Here is a 12,649-nt window from a genome sequence, read left to right as displayed (position 1 = left end):
CTTCCACACGTTATTGTTCTGTTTTCTGGTTCTAGATGACAAATATTTGAGCATAAGTTCAGGCATCGGTATCACAAACCAAGTATTGTTAACCTCTTAACTCCCGCCTGAACCGAGAGGATCTTTTTCCTCACGTCAGGTTTTTATTTCATCTATTTTTTTTTGGGGTATTCAACTCATTTTTGTAACTGTCATTTTTTGTCACATTTTTGTAGCATTTTTTTGTCACATTTTGTCACGTTTGTAATTTTTTCGTCAATTTTTTGTGTCATTTTTTGTCCCTTTTTTTTATTCACAAAAAGTCAAATTTTTATCACTTGTCGTCATATTTTTGTCATATTTTTGGTCACAATTTTGTCACTTTTTTAAGAATTTTTTTTGGTCACATTTTAGTCTTTTTTGTCACATTTTTTGGTCACATTTTTGTCATTTTTTCATCAATTTTTTTGTATCAAATTGTTGTTATTTTTTGTTACATTTTTGTAACTTTTTTTTTTTTATAAAATTTGACAAAAAGTCGTCACATTTTCTGTACATTTTTTTGTCAATTTCTTGTGACATTTTTGCCACTTTTCCATCATTGTTTTCGTCTCAGTTTTGTTGCTATTTTCACAGCACAGGTAAAGCCAAACTGGAGAAAATGTGCTCGGTTCAGGTGGGAGTTAAGGGGTTAAAGTACCCTGGTACCATAGAGAATGTGATGGTACCAGACCCATTTATTGGATGAGGACTTCAAAATGCTGACAGTGTGAAACATACCTCCACCATAGTGGTAGTTTCAAAAACGCAGGTCAAAGGTCGTAGAGTAAGACAGGGATTAAAAACTAAAAATAGAACCGCCGTAAAGACGAGCCGCGTCAGATCTCAGCAGTGTCTGTTTTCTTTAACTCTTCACGACAGAGTGCGCCTCCTCTCTCCACAGAGATGAGCTCATTCAGTTAAACCAGTTTTCCTTTCACAAAAACCCTGTCTCAAAGTGATCATTGTCCAATGTCCAATCTAGTGGTGGGCCGTTATCGGCGTTAACGCAAGACTTTTATCGGGCGATTAAAAAAATATCGCCGTCAATCTATTCTCAAAGCTGGGTTGGGAGCTGGGTCTATACTCTGCTATGATGACTTTCACCGTGATTTTTTATGGTCAGCACACATTACACGACTTTTATGCCCAAATTTGGACGCACAGGAGAAACGTGAGTGAATATAGCTTCTCCAAAGCGACACTCAGAAGCAGCGGCCAATGACAGAGTGAAAAAAGACAGAAAAACACCGCAGCGCCTCCCTCCACACGAAACAGCCCCACACGAAACAGCGCAACTTTATCAGCAAAAGTTCACCGGAGCCTTTTCCAGCTAAATTTCCACCGCGAGCAGAGTTTAACCGCGGCACTTACTGAGTTTGGAGATGAACTTTCCAGCTCCTTTTCTCCGAGTCCGTTAGCTTCTCTTTCTCCGCTCACCGTCGTCTCCTCCTCCTCCGTTCCTTTTCTTATCAAATCCAAAGAAATACGTCCCGCATCTTCGTGTTGTCGACGTTTATCTCCATTTTGACAGAACTATCGCCAGGTTGAAGCTCGTAGTAGCAATAGCTAAGATGGCCCACATTAGCCGTAAATAAATACTTGGGGACTCCTGCCACAACTGTCCCATGTGAGAGACTTTTTTTCTTTAGCAGGTCATAGTTGCAGAAGAGGAGATTTAGTTTGTCACAAAGCTACTGACTGTACACAGTTCATCAGGACCTCTTATGTAGTCGGCCTACAGTTCAAAATTAATGTTCAACTGAACAAACAGTAAACACAAGTGCATCTTCTAAATTATTTTCATCACCAATTATCAGAGTAGAACGTTCTCAAGCAGTTTGTGATGCATTTTGGAAACAGGAGATGAGCCCCTGGTCTAACGCACTAGCTGACTTGAGAAACTCGTTCTCACTTTTAGTCATTATTTGGGCAGCACACATATTCTGAATGGCTTCGGCAGATTTCAAGCGAGCCATTTTAATCTAGATTAATCTACATTAAAAAAATTAATCTATGCCCACCTCTAGTCCAATCATACCTTAAAGCATAGAAGTAAAAAGTAGTGACCCAAATATTTATTATAGAAAGAGTAAAAAAAAGTGCTTATTTCAGTACAAAAATGCATCTATAATACGCCTCAAAATGAAGATTTGTCAAAGCCAGAAGGTCCCGGGTTCGAGCCCCAGCCGGATGGGGGGTCCTTTCTGTGGAGTTTGCATGTTCTCCCTGGGCCTGCATAGGTTTTCTCCGGGTACTACGTTTTCTCCTACCAATCCTTATTCTACAGTGAGGTGATTCTGACCATCAGCCTGGCCCCGCCCACTGCGCCCACATGTCACCCCAGCGGCACAGAAGGATGGGTCAAAGGCAGAGAATGAATTTCCCTTAAGCCATAAAGGAGACAGAGCCACTGCAGCCCGAGTTTAATAAGAAGAGCGCTTACTCTGTAGTGCAAGAGCAGGGCTCGTCCACATGATCGTGCCGAGGTTTAGAAGGGTCAATTCAAATCGCCTGTTTCTTGCCTGGCGCGGTGGTTGGTTCTTGCCCTCTGGTCCTCAGGGCGGTGGTTGGTTCTTGCCCTCTGGTCCTCAGGGCGCTGGTTGGTTCTTGCCCTCTGGTCCTCAGGGCGCTGGTTGGTTCTTGCCCTCTGGTCCTCAGGGCGGTGGTTGGTTCTTGCCCTCTGGTCCTCAGGGCGCTGGTTGGTTCTTGCCCTCTGGTCCTCAGGGCGGTGGTTGGTTCTTGCCCTCTGGTCCTCAGCGCAGTGGCTGGTTCTTGCCCTCTGGTCGGTTCTCGCCCTCTGGTCCTCAGGGCGGAGGTTGATTCTCGCCCTCTGGTCCTCAGCGCGGTGGTTAGTCCTCAGGGCGGTGGTTGGTCCTCAGGGCGGTGGTTGGTTCTTGCCCTCTGGTCCTCAGGGCGGTGGTTGGTTCTTGCCCTCTGGTCCTCAGGGCGGTGGTTGGTTCTCGCCCTCTGGTCCTCAGGGCGGTGGTTGGTTCTTGCCCTCTGGTCCTCAGGGCGGTGGTTGGTTCTCGCCCTCTGGTCCTCAGCGCGGTGGTTAGTCCTCAGGGTGGTGGTTAGTCCTCAGGGTGGTGGTTAGTCCTCAGGGTGGTGGTTAGTCCTCAGCGCGGTGGTTAGTCCTCAGCGCGGTGGTTAGTCCTCAGCGCGGTGGTTAGTCCTCAGCGCGGTGGTTAGTCCTCAGGGTGGTGGTTAGTCCTCAGGGTGGTGGTTAGTCCTCAGGGTGGTGGTTAGTCCTCAGGGTGGTGGTTAGTCCTCAGGGTGGTGGTTAGTCCTCAGCGCGGTGGTTGGTTCTTGCCCTCTGGTCCTCAGCGCGGTGGTTTTTCCTTGCCCTCTGGTCCTCAGGGCGGTGGTCGGTTTATCGCCCTCTGGTCCTCAGTGCGGTGGTTGGTTCTTGCCCTCTGGTCGGTTCTCGCCCTCTGGTCCTCAGTGCGGTGGTTGGTTCTTGCCCTCTGGTCGGTTCTCGCCCTCTGGTCCTCAGGGCGGTGGTTGGTTCTCGCCCTCTGGTCCTCAGGGCGGTGGTTGGTTCTCGCCCTCCGGTCCTCAGTGCGGTGGTTGGTTCTTGCCCTCTGGTTGGTTCTCGCCCTCTGGTCCTCAGTGCGGTGGTTGGTTCTCGCCCTCTGATCCTCAGTGCGGTGGTTGGTTCTTGCCCTCTGGTCGGTTCTCGCCCTCTGGTCCTCAGCGCGGTGGTGATTGTGGTCGGGGTCAGTGGAGCGTGACAGGATTAACCCTCATTATCCGCCCTCCGTTGGACTCAGATGTTTACCCTCAGCACAGACGGAGCTACACGTGCCGCTCGAGCGTAGTAGTGAAGCCTCCCGCTCAGATTAATCCTCAGTGAGTGAGGACGCGAGGCCGATGCCATTACGACCCTTTCTTTTTATTGTAAAACACTTGCAAGTTACTGGAGCCAAGTCACTTCCCTGTAGGATTAGCAGCAGGATTCCCCAGTGCAGTAGTAGTAATAGTAGTACTTCCACACTGACCAACCAAACTTACAGCTGAACTACACACTAATCCACCGTTATCTCCTGGAGCAGGTGTGTTTAATACTCGTCAAAACCTCACTCAGTCCAGGCGCTGTGGATAAGTCATGAACTGCAATGACCTGAGTCTGTACCTGGGTCAGGGTCTCCTTCGGGGGGGTCCTCTCGAGTCTGGACTGGACGCTGTGAGACGCCTTCAAAATAAAACAACGCGTTAGGTCATTATTGCCTAAGAATGACTATCTTCTGTTAAATCAACAAGCGAACAACACTGATAACGTTACCAATTAATCGATTAACGAAGTTGAGCAGAATCCCAACTCAAAACCAATGCTTTTTATAAATATCCCTTTGAACAGTAAGACCGCAGACATTTGGTTTATGCTTAACCCCTTAACTCCCACCTGAACCGAGCACATTTTCCCCAGTTTGGCTTTAACCCAGACCAAAAGCTTCTGGAAAAAAGCTGTGAAAATAGCAATAAAACTGAGACGAAAACAATGATGGAAATGTGACAAAAAAGTGATGAAAAATTGATGAAAAAGTGGCAAAAATGTCACAAAATTGTCACAAGAAATTGACAAAAATGGGAGTAATGTGACAAAAAATGACCAAAAAATGTGATAAAAAAGTGACGAAAAAATGCTAAAAATTTGACAAAAAATTACAAAAATTTGACCAAAAAAAAGACAAAAATGTGACAAAAAAAGGACGAAAATTTGATAAAAATGTGACGAAAAAATTACAAAAAATTGACAAAAATGTGACAAAAAATTACAAAAAATTTATACAAATATGACAAAAAAATGAAAAAAAGTGACAAAAAATTACAAAAATGTGACAAAATGTGACAAAAATATGACAAAATGTGACAAAAAAAATGAAAAAAAAATTGACAAAAAAAGGACGAAAATTTGATAAAAATTTGACAAAAAAATAACAAAAAATGGAGAAAAAAATTACAACAATGAGTTGAATACCCAACCAAAAAATGGAGAAAAAAATGTGATGACGTGAGGAAAAAGATCCTCTCGGTTCAGGCGGGAGTTAAGAGGTTAATATCTCTGCAATTACTTAGTCTTTACAAATGAAACTAAAACTGTCCCAAAGTTCAGAATCTTCTGTGACACAAATGAGCTCTGTCAGATTCAGTGCGGCCTCAAAGAGCTGATGTGAATCCCTCACAGACAGCAGACCCTCACACACTCGTACCTGAGGGGCGTGGCGCGGTCTGGAGTGCGCGGCGGCGGTGGTGGCGGTGGGTTTGCCGTACGGTTTGGGCGGCGCTCTTCGCTCCGTGACGTGGTGTTTCCTCGGGCTCCTCCTGCTGCCCGTCAGCCCATAGCTCACGAAGCTGCGGAGAGAAACAGGGCGGTTTACATTCGCAAAGAGCAGTATTTTCACACAATGATGGAAATGTGACCAAAAACTGAGAAAACATTGACAAAAAAGTGACGAAAAATTGATGAAAAAGTGGCAAAAATGTCACAAAAGGGTCAGTCCATCTCAGATCACCCCAAAAAAATAGCATTTTTAAACCTCACCCTCTCCAATTTTTGTGAAATTTGGTATATATGTAATTCATGGCCAGAAAAGCAAGAATTTCACATTTTAAACTAATCGGACCAACGGTTTTGGAGATATTGCATTCTAAATTGTTAACTTTTTCGCAAAAAAGGGCATGGCCGCCTACTTTCAAATTGCTGTAACTCACCAACCACTGGTCCGATTTTCAAAAAACAGATATGTCTGTAAAGGGGAGACCATGAGGAATCTAAATGTGACATTTGTTTGTGTATTAAATGTAGCCCTATGTGTCAACTACAACATATAAAAAAACTGGAGGGGTTTTCTTTTTCATTTTCATGCAATACCAGGTAGAAGTTGACATACCCACTCCTCCAGACCCCATGAAAATGAAAAAGAAAACCCCTCCAGTTTATTTATATGTTGTAGTTGACACATAGGGCTACATTTTTCCTATTGGCGTCGGAGAGGTTGGGCGTGTCCCACAGGGTCAATTTCAAGGTCAAAATATAGGTACAAAGGTCATCCACCTAAAAAATACCAAAATACACAAACAAATGTCACATTTAGATTCCGCGTGGTCTCCCCTTTACAGACATATCTGTTTTTTGAAAATCGGACCAGTGGTTGCTGAGTTACAGCAATTTGACCATGCCCTTTTTCGCGGAAAAAGTGAACAATTTAGAATGCAATATCTCCAAAACCGTTGGTCCGATTAGTTTAAAATGTGAAATGCTGGTTTTTCTGGCCATGAATTACATATATACCAAATTTCACAAAAATTGGAGAGGGTGGGGTTTAACTCATCGGGTGAACTGAGACGGACTGACCCAAAAATGTCACAAAAAAGTGACAAAAAATGTGACAAAAAATGACAAAAATGTGACAAAAAATGTGACAAAAAATGACAAAAAAATGTGACAAAAATGTGACAAAAAATGACAAAAATGTGAAAAAAATGACAAAAAATGTGACAAAAAATGACAAAAAATGTGACAAAAATGTGACCAAAAAATGACAAAAATGTGACAAAAAATGAGTTGAATACCCAACAAAAAACGATGGGAAAAAAAAAATCTGAGTTCAGGCGGGAGTTAAAGGTCCTATATCATGCAAAATCGACTTTTTGGAGCTTTTAGCCATGTTGTTATGCTATTTCCTTATCAAAAACACCCCCAGAGTGGTTTGCGGCTTCATTCACGCAGCTCTCAGTAATCCTCCTGAATCCTGCTCTCTGAGCAGCTGCTCTTCCCTCTCCTGGTGAACGACTGAGTGTTCAGTTGTGTCGTCACAGCGGAACGGAAGTGCTCGACGTCTGTAATGCAATGTCTTAATTCTATGCTTACGGCCTGATTTTTATTTGTAAAACAGCTTTTTCATTATTTCTGTCGTAAGAGAGAAACAAAGAGTAAAAAATGAAAAAAAAAAAAAATAAAAATAAAAAAAATATGTGCCCGAAGTGCTTCCAGGTCAGCTGAGGCCAAAACAAACACATCGCGTCTGAACAGATCAGTCATGTTTGCGCTGCAGCTGAAGATGGAGCTCGTTATAACTGGACACACCTGTTCTTCATTCTTAACTAACGATAATGTCACGGAGAAAAAGAAGCGCGTTTGGCTACGAGGACGAGGAGTTTATATTCAACCTTTTTCAAGAAGAGGCCACTCAGCTGTTTTTTTCTCCGGGATTCAGCGACTATCAGCCAAAATGGTGTTTTTCTGTGATTGTCACTGATGGATGTTTGGTGAACCTTCGCCAGAACCAAAGTGGATTAACTAGCGAGTCCCATAATGTAAACAACGATGGAGCAGAGCGGTGAGTCAGTCCAAACGCGGGTTAGCTTGTGTGTTAGCATATTAGCATGTGTGTTAGCCATTTATGAAGCTGTGTTGCAGATGTCAACTCCGTATAACTGCATCGTGAAGTGACTTCACTTATTGCTGTTTATTTATATTCCGGTAAAGTATGCGCGGAGAGAGGGGGCGGAGTTAACTGAATCGAAGCGTTGTGTCTTCCGGGTTCGAAAAATACCTCCAGAAAACACTTATATTTATCACAAAAATGAGTGCTCCATAATGGTAGAGGTACAATATATCATATAAATGCCTATACTTAACTTTGGAATGGCTAAAATAGCATGATATAGATCCTTTAAGAGGTTAACTGGACTCATGGAGCAGTGTGGCATTATTATTATTCAGCTCTTACATGATTCCTATTTTAGATGTAAATTGAACAGCGGGGTCCGGTACCTGGGCGGGATCGAGGGGAGAGGCTCCATCAAAGCTGTCTGAGGAAGAGGCTCCGAGGGAAGAGTCAACATCCCGGAGCTGTAGAACAAACAAGAAAGATGAAAATCCTCAGGAAACGGGTCGTCAGTGGAAATCTAACAGCAGCATCACAACCACGCAGTTACAGGAGCCTCCACATCGGCAGCATCGATAGAAAGAACCAGCGAAAAGACCGGCATCACGGGGCCGCATGTTCAAAGTTTAAAGTCTGTCGGAGAGTTTACGGCTGTGGATGAACTGGTGACGTTTATGTCTCTTTCCAAACTCAGAGAAAGAATGTCTGTTACAAGGCTGAGACAACTGATCGATTATTGACATAGTTGACAACTATTTTAGGAATCGATTAATCGTTTTCTAGTAAAAAACGACTCAAATAGAGCAAGAATGACATGAACAATTTTATCTTTTGATGAAAACCTTTGTTTTTCAAGTTCGGGTCTGCAGTGTTTTTTAGCGCTAAGAGCCTCCAAAAACACTCTATCAGTTTATCCTCGAGCAGCGCCACCTTAGCTTTGTGTGATTAAAAAAAAACACTATTCATACACCATTCAGCCAAGCGATTAACCGTAAAAATAATGGGTAGATTAATCGATCCTTAGTTGCAGCCCTAGTCTGTTATAGCTGGGTGCTGCTGCTGCTGGTGTTGTATTTTGATGGCGTTTATCAGAGGCTGGAGCTGCAGTGAGAGTGAGAGGAAGAGGCTCTTAGCCCTTTTCCTCCAAGCTGGTTCCAGTTTCAGAACCGGTTCTTTCATTTTCCACTGAAAAAAAACGCCGGCTCTTGGTTCCAAAAACTGGTGCCGGTTGGGAACCAGTTAAAAGCTGGACCAAGAAACGAGCACCAGTGATGTCAGCGGCTGGGGGCGTGGCTTTCTCTTACGACAACCAACCAATATTAGTGAGTTATTGCTTAGAACTTCCTGGAGAAGCCAAAACAGTCTCTGTGGAAGAAACAATCTGTTGTTTTGCTTTATGCTCTTCCGCTAAAACAAGAGGGTTAGAAATAAGGAATCAAAATGTGAACGGCTGCTGTGACAGGACCACACACTTATTGTTGTGTATTTTATAACCAGAAATGGCTGTAGCACGATGTTACTATCCATGTTTTATACCATGGTGAGAAAATGAAGCAGACGAGCTTCGAGCGTCTCCTGAAAAGCCGCAGTCGCCACAGCGCGGTGTCAAAGTGGGAAAAACTTTGCCAAACTTAAATGAAAGTATGAGACGCATTAAAGAAGAGGAGGATCAAGACCAACAGTTTGTCCCGTGGACATAATGGAAACAAACAGCTCAGACGACCCTTCATCCGCACAAAACTCCTCTTCCTCCAGCTGCTCCGGTGAAGCTGAGGTTAAAGGTCAGTGGTTTAGCCTCTCACGTTTCTTTTATCATCATAGTAAGCGTCAAATTTTCATTTTTATTTCATTTGTTGTGGTCCTCGCTGTCCAATGGGAGCCTCGATCGTCACACACGTGTCTGTATTTACAAAATATAGTTTTCTTGCAAAAGCACAGTCTGAACACGAACAAACAAGCGGAGCAACGGACTTTTCTGGTCTGAATACACCTGGCCCCAGATGGGAACCCATTGTACATGTTTTAGTGGTAGGGGAAACCTACACAGACACGGGGAGAACATGCAAACTCCACACAGAAAGGCCCCGTCCATGTGGGAATCGAACCCGGGACCTTCTAGCTGTGAAGCACGAGCGCTAACCACTGTCGACCGCACCATAAAGAGAGAAGAGGTTTTCCCACAAAAACAGCACAGGCTCGAACTGGTGTTTGATACAATCAGCTGAAGCTCATGTTCAAAGAAAATCCGGTGCAAATGCATTTTATGTTCAGTTACTTCCAACAATTTTACAAACAATGTTAAAATGATTGGAATATTGTATCGAAATATACTGCATCGATCAAATCATATCGTTAGAAAAAATACATATATACAGTTTTACATCAAATTGTTTGGCCCCAAATCGATTCATATTGTATAGGTTAACCCCTTAACTCCCGCCTTAATCGAGACAACTTTCTCCAGCTCAGCTTTACCCAAATCTCAAAGCTTCTCGACTGGAGCTCACACAACCTATGGGTCAGTGTAACACTTCATTTGAAAGCTAAGACCTACAAAACTGACCTAAGATTTTCGTCGTATTTTTCGTTACTTCGCGTTTTCACTGCGTTATTTTATCCGTTTTTTGTCGTCTGTTTTGTTGTGTGTTTGTCGACTATTTTGTTGCTTTTTCATCCCTTTTTTGTTGCCTGTTTTTCTGCGTTTTCATCCCCATTTACGCCTCATTGTTGTCGCCAAAAACAAGAAATTGGTTAACCCCTTAACCCCCACCTGAACCAATCAGATTGTCTCCAGTTTGGCTTTACCCAAATCCAAAAGCTTCTGGAAAAAAAGTTGTGAAAATAGCAACAAAACTGAGACGAAAAATGACAAAAATGTGACAAAAAAATGACAAAAAAATGTGACAAAAAATGTGACAAAAAAATGACAAAAAAATGTGACAAAACTTTGACGAAAAATGACACAAAAAAATGACAAAAAAATGACAAAAAATGTGACAAAAAGACAAAAAAATGACCAAAAAATGACAAAAAATGTGACAAAAAATGACAAAAAAATGTGACAAAACTTTGACGAAAAATGACACAAAAAATGACAAAAAATGTGACAAAAAGACAAAAAAATGACCAAAAAATGACAAAAAATGTGACAAAAAATGACAAAAAAATGTGACAAAACTTTGACGAAAAATGACACAAAAAATGACAAAAAATGTGACAAAAAGACAAAAAAATGACCAAAAAATGACAAAAAATGTGACAAAAAATGACCAAAAAATGACAAAAAAATGTGACAAAACTTTGACGAAAAATGACACAAAAAATGACAAAAAATGTGACAAAAAGACAAAAAGACAAAAAAATGACAAAAAAATGACAAAAAATGTGACAAAACTTTGACAAAAAATGACAAAAAAAATGTGACAAAAAAATGACAAAAATGTGACAAAAAAATTACCAAAAAATGTGACAAAAAATGACAAAAAATTTATCTTAAAAAAAGAAAGCTACAAAATAAGTTGAATGCCCTCCCAAAGAAAAGATGGAAACAAATCTGATGACGTGAGGAAAAAGCTCCATTTAGATGAGTTTTGTAGGTCTTAGCTTTCAAATGAGGCGTTACACTGGCCTACAGGATTTGGGTAAAGCTGAACTGTAGAAAATGCTCTCGGTTGAGGCGGGAGTTAAGAGGTTAACTCCTCTCAAACACACATGGTCTGTTTTATTGTTGTTGTGTCCAGAAGCCACGAGTTTGCCCGGAATGTTCCGCAGTGTGGCTTTACAGTCACTCAACCAGGGGCAAAGATTAGGACTAAACCTTCCATTTAAGCTCCAAAACATCTGTATCTCATCAGAGGCAGGAAGGAAACGGGACATTTGTCCAGTTTCCCCCCGCGTTCAGCGACAGCGAAGGCAAACATTGATCGCATTGATTTCAAATACCTCATAAAGTCCTGTATTTTTGCACAAACCTCGCGCTAAATCCAACCGAACACATCTTGCAACATCACAGATTTCGTAACTAGCTTGTGTTTTTCCATCCGAACTTCCCCAAAACGCGGAATGTTTGGACTCGAGTGGGAGAGTAAAATCTTTCCATACCATAAATAACGCCGCGGAGGGCTCGGGCTAAATGCTGGAAAACTACCGGGTGTCTGGATTATGGTTTAACCGCGAAACCGCCGCATTCTTCCGCGTCGTGACCGATTGTTTACAGAAAGATGACGCTGCTCGGTCACACGCCGGGTTAAAGACGGCGTTTATCGCGTTTTTTTAGCCCCATGTGCGGCGCTGAAAACGGTGAGATTCCAGGGAATAGTCGGCGCCCGCGAAGCTGTCATAGCGTTTCAACTGGAAGCGACGCGGTAACGGCGAAGGCGCGCGGGTAAAACGCGTCAAAAACGGCTCGAAACGGTTGCGGAGAAGCTCGGAATGCGTTGCGAGGTCTTACCGGAGGGGTCTACGCGGAAGGCAGGCGGGTTTTCATGGGGTTTTCATGACGAACTGCGCCCTTCCAGAGGCGAAAATGTGACCAGGCTGTGTTCGGTTTTACAAATACGAAAAGCCAGACGGAGAAAATCCACCAATCACAGGCCGAGTTCCGCTTTCCGCCTGGATTGATGGGCCAATCGGAGGCCGTCTTCCCCTGTTGTCATCTGCGCTCGGCCAATCGGAGGAGGCGTTGGAGAGGCGTGGGTATGAAATGTTAGTGTTTCTTTTATGTCCTCGACTGACCCAGAATCAGGACCTACATTTTAAACATTTATGATTTTACAACTGCCGTGAGATGTTTGTCCTGGGCAGGAGCGCGAGAAGCTGAGTCATCACTTTTCATTTCACAAAATAACTACACGATTTTTTTATTTTATTATTTTTTTTAACCTCTTAACTCCCGCCTGAACCGAGAGGATCTTTTTCCTCACGTCATCAGATTTTTTTTCCATCATTTTTTTGTTGGGCACTCAACTCATTTTTGTAACTTTTTTGTCACATTTTTATCACATTTTTGTCATTTTTTTTGTCACATTTTGTCAAATTTTTATCACATTTTTGTCATTTTTTCGTCATTTTTTTGTCTTTTTTTGGTCAAATTTTTATCACATTTTTGTCATTTTTTCGTCAATTTTGTGTCACATTTTATCACAGTTTTGGTCAAATTTTTATCAAATTTTTGTCATTTTTTGTTAAATTTTTATCACATTTTTGTTAAATTTTTATCACATTTTTGTTAAATTTTT

The 12,649-nt window shown here is 42.4% G+C and overlaps 1 long non-coding RNA gene across 1 annotated transcript; it reads right to left on the bottom strand.

Moving 5' to 3' along the window:
• Nucleotides 1–5,238: 5,238 nt before the first annotated feature.
• LOC306969302 lies at nt 5,239–11,962 on the bottom strand. The gene is made up of 3 exons (XR_013793309.1): nt 11,863–11,962; nt 7,799–7,876; nt 5,239–5,373 (listed from the first exon to the last, which is right to left on the bottom strand). It is a non-coding gene; the product is annotated as an uncharacterized lncRNA (long non-coding RNA).
• Nucleotides 11,963–12,649: the final 687 nt, after the last annotated feature.

Source organism: Gobius niger (genome assembly GCF_951799975.1).
Source record: "Gobius niger genome assembly, chromosome: 10".
Lineage (NCBI taxonomy): Eukaryota > Metazoa > Chordata > Actinopteri > Gobiiformes > Gobiidae > Gobius > Gobius niger.
This window is presented reverse-complemented; position numbering and strand designations above follow the sequence as displayed.